This window comes from Amblyomma maculatum, chromosome 1, assembly GCF_055883805.1.
Source record: "Amblyomma maculatum isolate TAMU_Amacu chromosome 1, ASM5588380v1, whole genome shotgun sequence".
In the NCBI taxonomy this organism is placed as follows: Eukaryota; Metazoa; Arthropoda; class Arachnida; order Ixodida; family Ixodidae; genus Amblyomma; species Amblyomma maculatum.
Window position 1 is genome coordinate 202,366,997 of NC_139344.1, and position 10,682 is coordinate 202,377,678.

Here is a 10,682-nt window from a genome sequence, read left to right on the forward strand (position 1 = left end):
ATGCGCAACATTCCTCTGCGCGCAGCCGTGGCATTGCCTGTTGGCCAAGACATGATCGCAGCGGCAGAATTCGCATTTTCCTTCCATCGTCATCTGTCTGGCCTTTCGTACTGGTTGGTTGGTTGGTTGGTTCATAGGAAGGGAAAGGCGCAGTATCTGTCACACTTGCTCTGTGGACACCTGAACCGCGCCGTAAGGAAAGGGAGGAAGGTGGGAGTGAAAGTGGATAGAGAGAAAGGGGGGCCGTAGTGGAGGGCTACGGAGTAATTTCGACCACCTGGGGATCTTTAACGTGCGCTGACATCGCACAGCACACGGACGCCTCTTCGTTTCGCCTCCATCGAAACGCAGCCGCCGAGGCCGGGATTCGATCCCGGGAACTCCGGCACAGTAGTCGGGCGTCTTACCACTGCACCACCCCGGCGGGGCTCGTACTGGTTTGCTCTTTTTTCTTTTTTACTTCGCGGTTGCGGGTGAAGTTGAAAATTCGCACAGAAGTGGCTTCCGGGAAAAGATTGCGCCCCTGGCTGCGGCAAGGTGCGATGCCATTTTACCTCGAGGAAAGTCACCTGTTCAAGCCTGTCGCTGCGAAATATTTTTCGACTGTCCTCACCCACCTCTGGCTCCAGGCGAACGTCACAAGCGACTGTTGGTTGCATACCTGCCCAAACTTAACCGGAGTGCCGTTCCGGTATAGCATACCAGAATGGCTACGCCACAAAGCTGCGTATGTATACCTCAGTGGCGTCTGCCGCGTGACCGGCTTCGGGGCGGCGCGCGCGCAGCGAACGTCCAAAGGGCTCGATTCGTGACAGTCCCGGCAGGACGGTGTGTGGCTTAGCCGACGGGTTGTTCCAGCTAAATTCCCTCGGCCCAGTGGTCGCGAAAATTGTGTCATCGCGGGCGGGGAGGAGGTCGGGACGCTCCTCCCTCTGGGCGCCGTTTCTGGAACAATGCGGAGTATCTCTCGGCTGGAAATAGTGCTGCCAAAGCGGGGTCGATGCGTGCGCGCTGTTCGCTGCAGCTGCCGAGCTCTCTCAAAAGACGGCAGCGGTCTTAAACCGTCGGGCCGAGGCAGGCGCCTCTTGTTCCTCTAAATGAACCGCGTCACGCCAGTCGTGACAACGCACGCCGCGGTGTTTTCGGTTGTCGGAAGGAGGTGGCCCCGCGCGCTGCTGTCAGCCGCGGTGGTAAAAAAACCGCCGTCGGGCTGCCAGCGGGAATCCTCGTGTCAAGCGCCGCGATGCGGGTCGCATCTCCCGGGGTGTTTTGTGTTGTCTCGGCGGGACACGGCTCTCGTTTCTTTGCTGTTTTTGGCGGCCGGGAGCCGTGTTTGAACATGCAGATCAAATAAGCTATGTAAATGGCCCAAGCGTGACTCGGGGCCAGCGGCTGAGGCTGCCGCCCGCTCGGACCCCGCGCTGTTCCCAGGCTTGTCTCGGCTCTGGGTCAGCTCTCGCCTCTCGGCCAGGCTCCGCTCGCGGTATAGCAAGACCAGCCGCTGCAATGCGTGTGGCTCTTGTCGCTGGCTGCGTCGCCCGAGCGGTTGGGCGCACATCTTGCTCTGTTGTTTAATTATGAGAATGCCTGATCGGTCATTGTGCTCGTGTGGCGAGTGGCTGCCACCGCTTGCTGCTTTCGAATCCATGTTCCCTTGATTGCGCGGAAAGGGCAAGCGGATGTGTGCCATTAAAGGCAGGCTTGGCTAAACAATGACATTCTTTCGAAGTAGTCGGCTACTATAGTCGCATACAATTCAAGTCTGCGGTAAACGCCACACACATTTGGCAGAAGGCAGTCCGCTACTAAAGTTTTTCTGGTTACCTAAATATAGCAAGCGGAAGCGCTGAGCTAGCTAACCATCCGACCACATTATAAGCGCAAACATTTTGATGTCTCTGGCTTTTTTGGTATATTCAAGGGCTGAGAAATAATTATATTTCCTTTTCAGCGGAGTAACACACGCCGTATACCATGGTGCATAGTTAGAAACTGCTGCTTTATTATTTTTTTTCTTGTATCCTTATAGTGCAAACGTACTCTATAGGTATACCGGCGCAAGTTGAGCAGCGTCCGCCCGTTTGTGTGTTCATTTTGTGCAGCGATGTAATTGCCCGTTGTCACTTTGGGGCAGCTTCTATAGAGCAGCCAAAATTGGCGCCACAGATTGGACGTTTGGCGCTTATATGTACTGCATTCTGCGGTGTATAACTCGCATTTCAGAAGAGGGCGAATACGGGCTGGTTGTGTCCCGTCTTGCCTCGCGATGCTTTATTCCTTTCTTCAACTCTCATTTCTTTTTCGCTAATGCGGTTTACATACGGGGAAAGATCTACCGTGCGCGCCTTCTTTCTCCGTTCCAGTTACTGTGCTTGAAAAAAAAAAAAAAAATCGACGTGTAAAAGAAAGAAAATCGAAAATATTGTTTTAGCGATAGAATAACATAATCCGCCTCAGCCGGACTGAAGGACAGCGGCACGAAGCGCGCGCCGCCGCCGCACCCTGTCCACTCATGTAATCAGATATCGATTTCAGTGTCGCAGCCGCATTTGCGGGCCTTCAAGTTCTAACTGGCAACGATAACTGAATAGAATTTGCCTCGGTGTTACTTAAAATTGGCTTTCCCACGTTAGGCGTCCGTTTAACCGCCTTTTTGATACGCCAACGAAACGAGTACCAAAGCGGACGCCCGCTGAGGGCTTGCCAGTAGCGTGTCCTTTCTCCACTTCGGCTGCGCTAGGACTTCGTGAAAGTCAGCAATGGTGCCGTTTGTGAATGTTCGTGCCATGTTCATTTCCGTCCTGCAAATCAGGGTATGAGTAGAGAAAATACCCTGCCCGCTGCCGGCCTGTTTCCGCCCCGTTCAAAGCGACGGCCACGCCGCTGGTGGCGGAGTTGAAAGTAGATCCGGGAGCGGAGCCGGCCGCGTCGTTAGCCAGCCGTGTGTTTCTTATGCGGTCTCCGCGTCATGAATTCGTTTTCCCGCGGCGTTTGCATTGTTCCACACACAGCATCCGCTGCCAATACGCTGTGACACAAACTATGGGGCATCTCCAACAATAGTTTTTCCTTGCAATAAAAATACAAAATAAAAAACGCGCTGGGTGTCATATTTACTCGCCCCATCTCGGCAAGCATTACGACCGCGAGCGTACTGTTCGAGTTCACTTCGCGACAACAAGCGGCTTGTCATTCCTGTACTATATTATATTTCGATATGGAAGCACTTGAAACAATATCAGCACATCATCGTGCATTTTCTGACGATTGCTACCATTCGCGTTTAGGTATAGGAAACAAAATATGTTGGTTTCTGCGTAAACCTGTAATAGTTACTTTAATTAGTCCAGTGATGCGTATTTTTGTAGCGCCTAATTTTTCAAGCCATTCATAGGTCCTGAGTGCAAAGTTAAGACGGACATGATGACAAGGAGCGAGATTTAATGAATTAAACACGGTGCTCTAAGCGCATGGTACATGTATACATATTATAAGCTGTGCTTAATTGGTAAGAGCCGCATCTAAATACTTTGTCCTTTTACCTTTTACATGGAGCGCATAACCTTCACGAATCGGTGGTCGTAAGCGCTCGCTTTATCGCGTTTCAATTTCCGACTGTATACGTGTTGTATACGTGTGTACAAAAGGGCAACTCACAGGTGAGTGTTCGCCTCCGCATCGGCGACAGGCTGCGTTCGTCCCTTGCGGCTCATTCCTACGAACGCTTGCTCCTTGCTTGATAGCCATTTCTCCGGTATGCGCGTTCCGTTGTTTCTCTGTCGCCGGCTTCCAGTAGACTTCGACGCGGTCGGACGCTGCTGCTTGGTTGCTCGACAATTGCAGCATGTCTTTAAGTGTCCTGGCTCGTGGCTTCCATGGCTATGGCCACACTACACGCTCGGTCCCATGTTTGTTTTTTCATCGTCAGGAAGGGCCAGCAGTCGGCATCGTACTGCTTCGGAACGCAATCCCGCGACGAGCCGGTCCCGTAGAGCCTCGCTAAGAAACGCGCCGAATTCGCAGGTTGCCGCTAGCCTCTTCAATTCGACTATAAAGTCCGCAATGTTCCCATGGGTTTCCTGCCTGTGCTGGTTGAACCGATAGCGTTCGGTGACAAGCGAGCGTTTGGGAACGTAGTGACTTCAATGAAGACTTCGCCGGCGTCTGTGGCAGCAGTAAGCTCCGGAGCGTGACGTAGGCCTTCTCGCCTATAGCCGTTAAGAAAACTTGCAGTTTCTAGTCATCTGTAGCGTCGTTGGCAGCAGCGAATAATTCGAAGCGTTCCAGGTACACTTCGAAGTCGCCGCTGTCCGGCTGGAACTCCGGTAGCTTTCTGACGGTGTTGGTCATCCTAGCAGCCTGGCCAATTATCCCATCCTCGTCGCCTATTGTTGTATCCAGACGCCAGGTCAACAGGAACAGGAGGCTTTATTCCGAGGTGCAAGTTCGTAGCCTCAAACCAACAACTCCTGGAGAACGCGCGCCGTCTTATACCTACGTGAGCTGCCAGCGCATGCGCAGACATGACGAACGCGATTAGCCACGACAATGCATAGCGAGCGTCCTACTCGCGATACAACACCACGCTATAACAATACGCTAAATGTTACTAAAAAGATTTGCAGCGCTTTTCTTTTTAGTAACTATGAACCAACAAGCCCAGCTTGGAGTCTTGCTACGCTAAATGTCATCGCCGCTGTCCGATCCATCGTTACGGCTAAGCCCATTGAGGTCAGGACGCGATTGCATTGTCGGACCCCGTTCGCATCGCGAATTAGTAGGCGCACCTTTATTCAGCTTGAACAGCCAGCCTTCGCGACCTATGAGCGTGTGTGTGTCTCGCAGTACGAACGTCCTGGGTTCGACTTCCCACTGAAAGTTCACCCAGTTTTCATTTCCGCTTAATTATCTTCATTTAGTTACGGAACTTCCTTGAGAAATTTAGCGTCAATATGAACATTTCAAACTGCTCATGAATATTCCATCCAGGTATTTCGTTCCCACGGCTAATTACGACGACGCCGAATTTTCTGCGACATGGGAGTCTTCCGAATTCGGCCGATGGAGCGATATGCCGGTGCTGGCACGATGTAACGGCGGGTGGCGCAGACTGTCTCGTATATTGGATCAAGGTGCGTCACCATGAGCACATGTTAAAATAGCTTGCAAAGCAAAAGCAAGATAAATAAAAAAAAAGCAGCGATTATTCTGTTGAAGTAATTGATCAGTCGACGCAGCATACCCACAGAAAAGCAGAGCTCAAAAATGCAGCCGGTCATTTAGCACTTGTTTGTAAAAGGCACCTGGCGCGTGTACGCATTAGTTTCTCTGGGATGGCTGCAACATTAACAATGCTTTCGCTTGTACGCGAAAGGCAACCTTAATTTTATGCTTCAGGCTGCCATAGAAAAAATCGACAGGAGCTGAAAAAAAAAAAAAAAATTCCGCCGCGAGCATCGGCATTCCTCGCAGCGACGTATGAACAGCGGCAACTCGTATCCCGGAAGTAGTTTTGAAAACGGCCGCCAGGCGGCTTTCAGTGGCGCCCCCTAAGCGGTGCACGGGGCTAGGGAACCTAACTGGGCTGAAGAAATCTCGGATGCCACAACAGACCCCAGAACCGGTATATCCGGTTCCAACGTTTCCACCAATCATATGACTCGAGGTCGGGAGGATAGCGATACTTTTCGATAACCACGCAGGGAAAAAGGTGCGAGGGAAGAGAAGATAGAGGTACCGTAGTGGAGGGTCACGGAGTAATTTCGACCACTTGGGTATCTCTGATATCGCACGCACAGCCTTTGCGTTTCGCCTCCATCGAAACGCGGCCGCCGCTGTTGGGCTCGAACCCGTGAGCTCCGGTTCCTTGGCCGAGCGTCTTAACCACAGCGTCATCGCGGCGGGTTGTTTTTCTCCGGGAAGTGTATTTTTTTAAGACATCGCTCGGCTGTCTCCTCCCGAGATTTTTGAGAAACGGTAAAGCAACCCACAGCTGATGTCGTGAGACGAGTAGCGGCGCGTCTTCCAATGCGAAGCGCTCGCTTCGTACGAATTCACCGTCAGTCGTTCACTGTGTGTCACGTCTGTGCAAAGTGAAGAGGGCACAATGGCTTCGCTTTGGGTTGAACTGCACCTTAGTTTACATGCATGACAGTAGTTTAGCGCATTTCAAGCGCTATTCGGCCTGCTACACGCCCTTCCTAATAGGGGACGTCCAGAAAGTGACCGGATGAACGGGACTAGAGCGGTTAATGTGTGCGCCGCCTGCCGGCCTAGCACTAGATTCGATCTGAAATACAGGAATTTGCTGTGCGCTCTGCTTTTTCCGCGTGGATCACGCGAGCTCGGTGATCTGTAACTCCTCGTGCATATCGAAGTCGCAGGCACCGAGCGATGCCAAGTGTATGAGGTGCAGATAACCGAATGAACCGCATCCAATCCAGCGTAGCGGAGGTCGTCCATTTGATGAACGCTCGTGTCTGCGGTACGCGCGTTCGCATTGGTTGTGGACCTCGAACCCTTGGGCCTTCAGTGGTGAGCCACTCTTTTGTCTTGTCTCGCAGTATGTGTCATTAGTCAACACGATGCGCGCGGGAAGAGATGGGATTATGTAGAGTAATTATTGTGCTAAACCGGGTTCTCCATGGAACTAATTCAACCGAGTCGTCGCTATTGCGTAATCGTGGCAACTTCATGTGTCGTTTCGCCGAATATTTGTTGATGCTGACGTCGAAACGACGAGAGACGCGCTGCATCATTGTGGGGGGTCATCGGCGCGGAATGGCGCGGCTACTGCCTCTGAGTCGGACAGCGGCCGTTGTGAGTGCTTGCGAGAAAAAAAAAAAAGAAAAGTTTTACTGTTCTTTTTTATTTTTTATTTTTATTGTGCAAATATGGCTTTCGGCACTTTTCTTCCTGTATTTTCTTCTCGCCCTCTCTTTCTTTGCGAAGTGCGGACGGCCCTGATTTGCGTTCTTCCTTTGTTCTCTTTCATCCTCGTGGCGGCTGCCGGGGTATCCTTCACGTCAACCTGGTGCTGCGCCGGCCTCACGCTCGTCACGTCGATTTCCACCCGCGACCATCTGCTGCGGAATGGCGCGCCCTTTCGTCGGATTAGCACGTAAGTACCGTTTCGGACGCTCAGCGTGCGCTGTCGGCGGCGGACGGACGGTCGCTGACGGCCCGCATAGGCCTTGCTGTTGGCGACAGCGCGCGCTTCGCACTTTTTTTTTTCTTTCGTTTTTGTTTTTAACGGACACGATATCCAAATTAAAAGTGAATGGGCCCCGCCGTGTTCTTCGCGCATTCAAGTTTTGTTTTTCACTGTATCGCCTTTCTTTGCGTAAGTGTAGCTCGATAGTATATGTGTTGCATAATTAAAAATGCATCCAGGGGCAGTTGTCTTCCACAGGATTAGAAGTAGAGCTTCCTGACTTGCGTTATTTTATTAAAAAGGAAAAAAAAAAAGCAAGAAACTCTGCTTTGGGACACGTGAATTGCTGGCCTGCTTACATTCCTGGGATGCGTCAAACCCTTTTTTTTTTTTTTTTTTCACAAATTTGGCTTCTTGTCCCAGCTGCCATCTGTGAGGATTATGCAGTTTGTGAAACTAGTAGCACATTTGGTTTGTGCTGACGTTGTGCTGTGTACTTTGTTTACCTAATTTTTGTCTGTGTAACATTTTACAGTTACCTTTATGGGGAGGGAGTGCCTATTATTTCAGTAATCTTTCAGATTTAAACCTTACATGTTTTGTTTGCTCTGTGAATTTTATTTACAACTCATAAATGTGCAGCACTTATGTGCAGAAGTTTTCAATGTTCTGCACTTCGTTTACTAACTCTGCTTTTTTTCTTTTGTCTTTCTTGCATTCCGTGGCCGCTTCAGGGGGTAAGTACAAAATGTTATATTATTGTATTACTTACATTACATTGATGTGCACTCTTGCATGATATTCTTGTTTTTGCCTTTGACACTTTGGCAATAAGCTTGAAGGACTTCTTAAAGAAAAGTTAATCTGGCTAATCAAAAAAGTGGCATTTTTCATAATTGTGGTGGCCATTGTCAATGCCTCCTTTATGGTTGTGTCCGCTTTTTTGAAGATTTGTCAGCGCACCGAGCACACCAACTTTGTGCAGAGTTTAGCTACTTTGTTCCAGGGCATCTTACCAAAACACACAACGATAACATAGTTTGGCCATGGTCACCAGGAGGCTTTTTGTAGGTTTTCAACTAGGTGTGCAGTGTATCAATAGGTGACATTTCTTTGGGCAATTGATAAGCAGTGAGTACAGCCTACTGTATTGGGATAATGTGCTATAGGCGTCTTGCGCTGCCCCGAGGGTGCCACGAAAACAGTGCTAAAAAGCGCCGCCTAGGCATTTGCTGGGTAGTACAAATCCCCAGCGTCTGCATCCAAATGCATGGAGTCAGTATGGATTCACCGCTTTAATTTGTATTATATATGAATTACAATGAATTTAAAGCTCTGAAAATTCCTTTAGGGCTGTCATGACTTGAAAAAGGCAATAAATAATCCAACGGCAGGCATTATACGACATGCAGCAATTGGAGCCGAAGTCTTGACGCGCTGTCATTCGATATAGCCAGGCGAGTGTCGAACGAATTTGTGGAGCTCTGCGGAAACTTTACACGCAACTGAGCTGAAGCGAGTAAATACATGACACCGCAACACGGATAGGCAGCATAAACAGCCCCTTTGAGGCACAAAAAGCCCTTCCGATGGGCACCTTGAGCCAGCGTGCATGGGCCGCTGGGGTTTGCATTCAATGCATGCATGTGAGCTTGTAAGTTGATCCCAAGCTGGTTTTTGCTTTTTACGCACCATTTAGCTGATAAGTCACGCTCGTAATGTTTTTGGAAATACAAAGCCCACATACTGGAAAGTTGCACTGAAAGCTGAAGCTGGGACTGCAGAAACGTTCGAATTACACTGCGGCAGGCTCTTCGATGTTTGTCTTTAGGTGCAGATATCGGTGATGGCATGCTGACCTCGTTCCTCTGCTAAACTGCTAATTGCCTTTAATTTATGTGCTTGCAGCTCTCGAGCCAGAGCGTTTGTCCTAGTAGCACAAATTGTGGCTGAAACGTTGTACCAATATTACCTATTAAGTTTGCACCAACGCGGCTAGCATCCCTTTGGCAATGTCAAGACAACATACATACAGAAACATTGCAGTGACGTCGTCTACAACATTGCATTTATATTTAGCATATATATATACAACATTGCAGCAAAGTTTCATCCACATTCAAAAAACGTTAAAACCAAACATTAGACATGTCACCACAACATTCAGGGGACATGTTTGTGCGGTGCACATGCGTCATACTAGATGAAGTTCCACGAAAGTATGCTGCACGAAAGACAGACTAAAGGAGGGCATGTAGAAACATTGTGGCTCCACTTTATTATTCATTTTAAGTGCATTCTTTTTACATAATGCAGCCTTCTTGGAATGCATGGCAGGAAGCGGTAACATGACAGCTAGTTTAATTAGCGGGGCTTAATGTCTAAAATCCCAAAGGTGCTCGGGCTATAAGAGATGCCATAGTTGAGTTCTCTGAATAATTTCGGTCACCTTAAGTTCTTTAATGTGCACTGACATTGCACGGTACATAGGACATTGCATTTTGCCTCGATCAGGATGTGGCTGCTATGGTTAGGATTGAACCTCGAGATCAGCATCCAAGTGCCCCAACCACAGCTGCAGGGTGGTATGAAAAGTACCGTTTTGCTGGGAAAAAACACATTTATCGTGAACGAGTTTTTCCTGTCAGTTATGAAATATAAAATGCACGAATAGTGCATTTCTGACCTCTAGCGACCACATATTAATACAAATTTGGACTGTGTAATTTTAGCAGAGAAAGGTTTGGTTTGTGGGGTTTAACGTCCCAAAGCGACTCAGGCTATGAGAGATGCCATAGTGGAGGACTTCGGAGATTTCTAACACCTGGGGTTCTTTAACGTGCGCCGACATCGCACAGCACACGGGCGCGTTGCTTTTCACCTCCATCGAAAAGCGGCCGCTGAAGCCAGGATTCGATCCCGCATCCTTGAGCACAGTAGTCGAGCACCCTAACTGCTGCGCCACCCCGGCGGGGCTGTAGCAGAGAAAGATTGACATAAAAACAAAAATATTTATTACTCATAAAAAAATGTTTCGCACTTAACAAATATAAAGATCAGAAAAATAATAACGGACTGTCTTGTCATTGCAAGTTAAAAGCTGGTAAAGAACACAAGGAAGGAGCTGAAGTCACAGTGAAACTAATGCTTTCATTTACAGTTGTATGAGAGCTTCTTGTCAAACAATGCCTGCACCAAGTAATGTAATGCAAAATTCAAGGAGACACTGGCTGGCAGAACCATTACAAGGTACAGGTTGAGGTAACCAACCATACACTGAAGTTGGTAAAATAGAGCTCAGTAGGAATTTGCCTATGCCTAGTACAGCTTCAATTACATTGCTACAACCACTAGGAAACAAAGTGCAGCAAACTTTCTCGACATCAAGTGGGAGTCTGGGAGGCCGCAGCCACCAAACAACAGACAGCCATCAACACGCACCGCCTCATTCACACTACAGCACAACAAGGCACAGACATCCTTCAATACCTCACACAGCGATACATTTTGCACCCCCCCCCCTCCCACC

The 10,682-nt window shown here is 49.1% G+C and overlaps 1 pseudogene; it reads right to left on the bottom strand.

Moving 5' to 3' along the window:
- Positions 1–710: 710 nt before the first annotated feature.
- LOC146205365 (uncharacterized) lies at positions 711–4,350 on the bottom strand (annotated as a pseudogene).
- Positions 4,351–10,682: the final 6,332 nt, after the last annotated feature.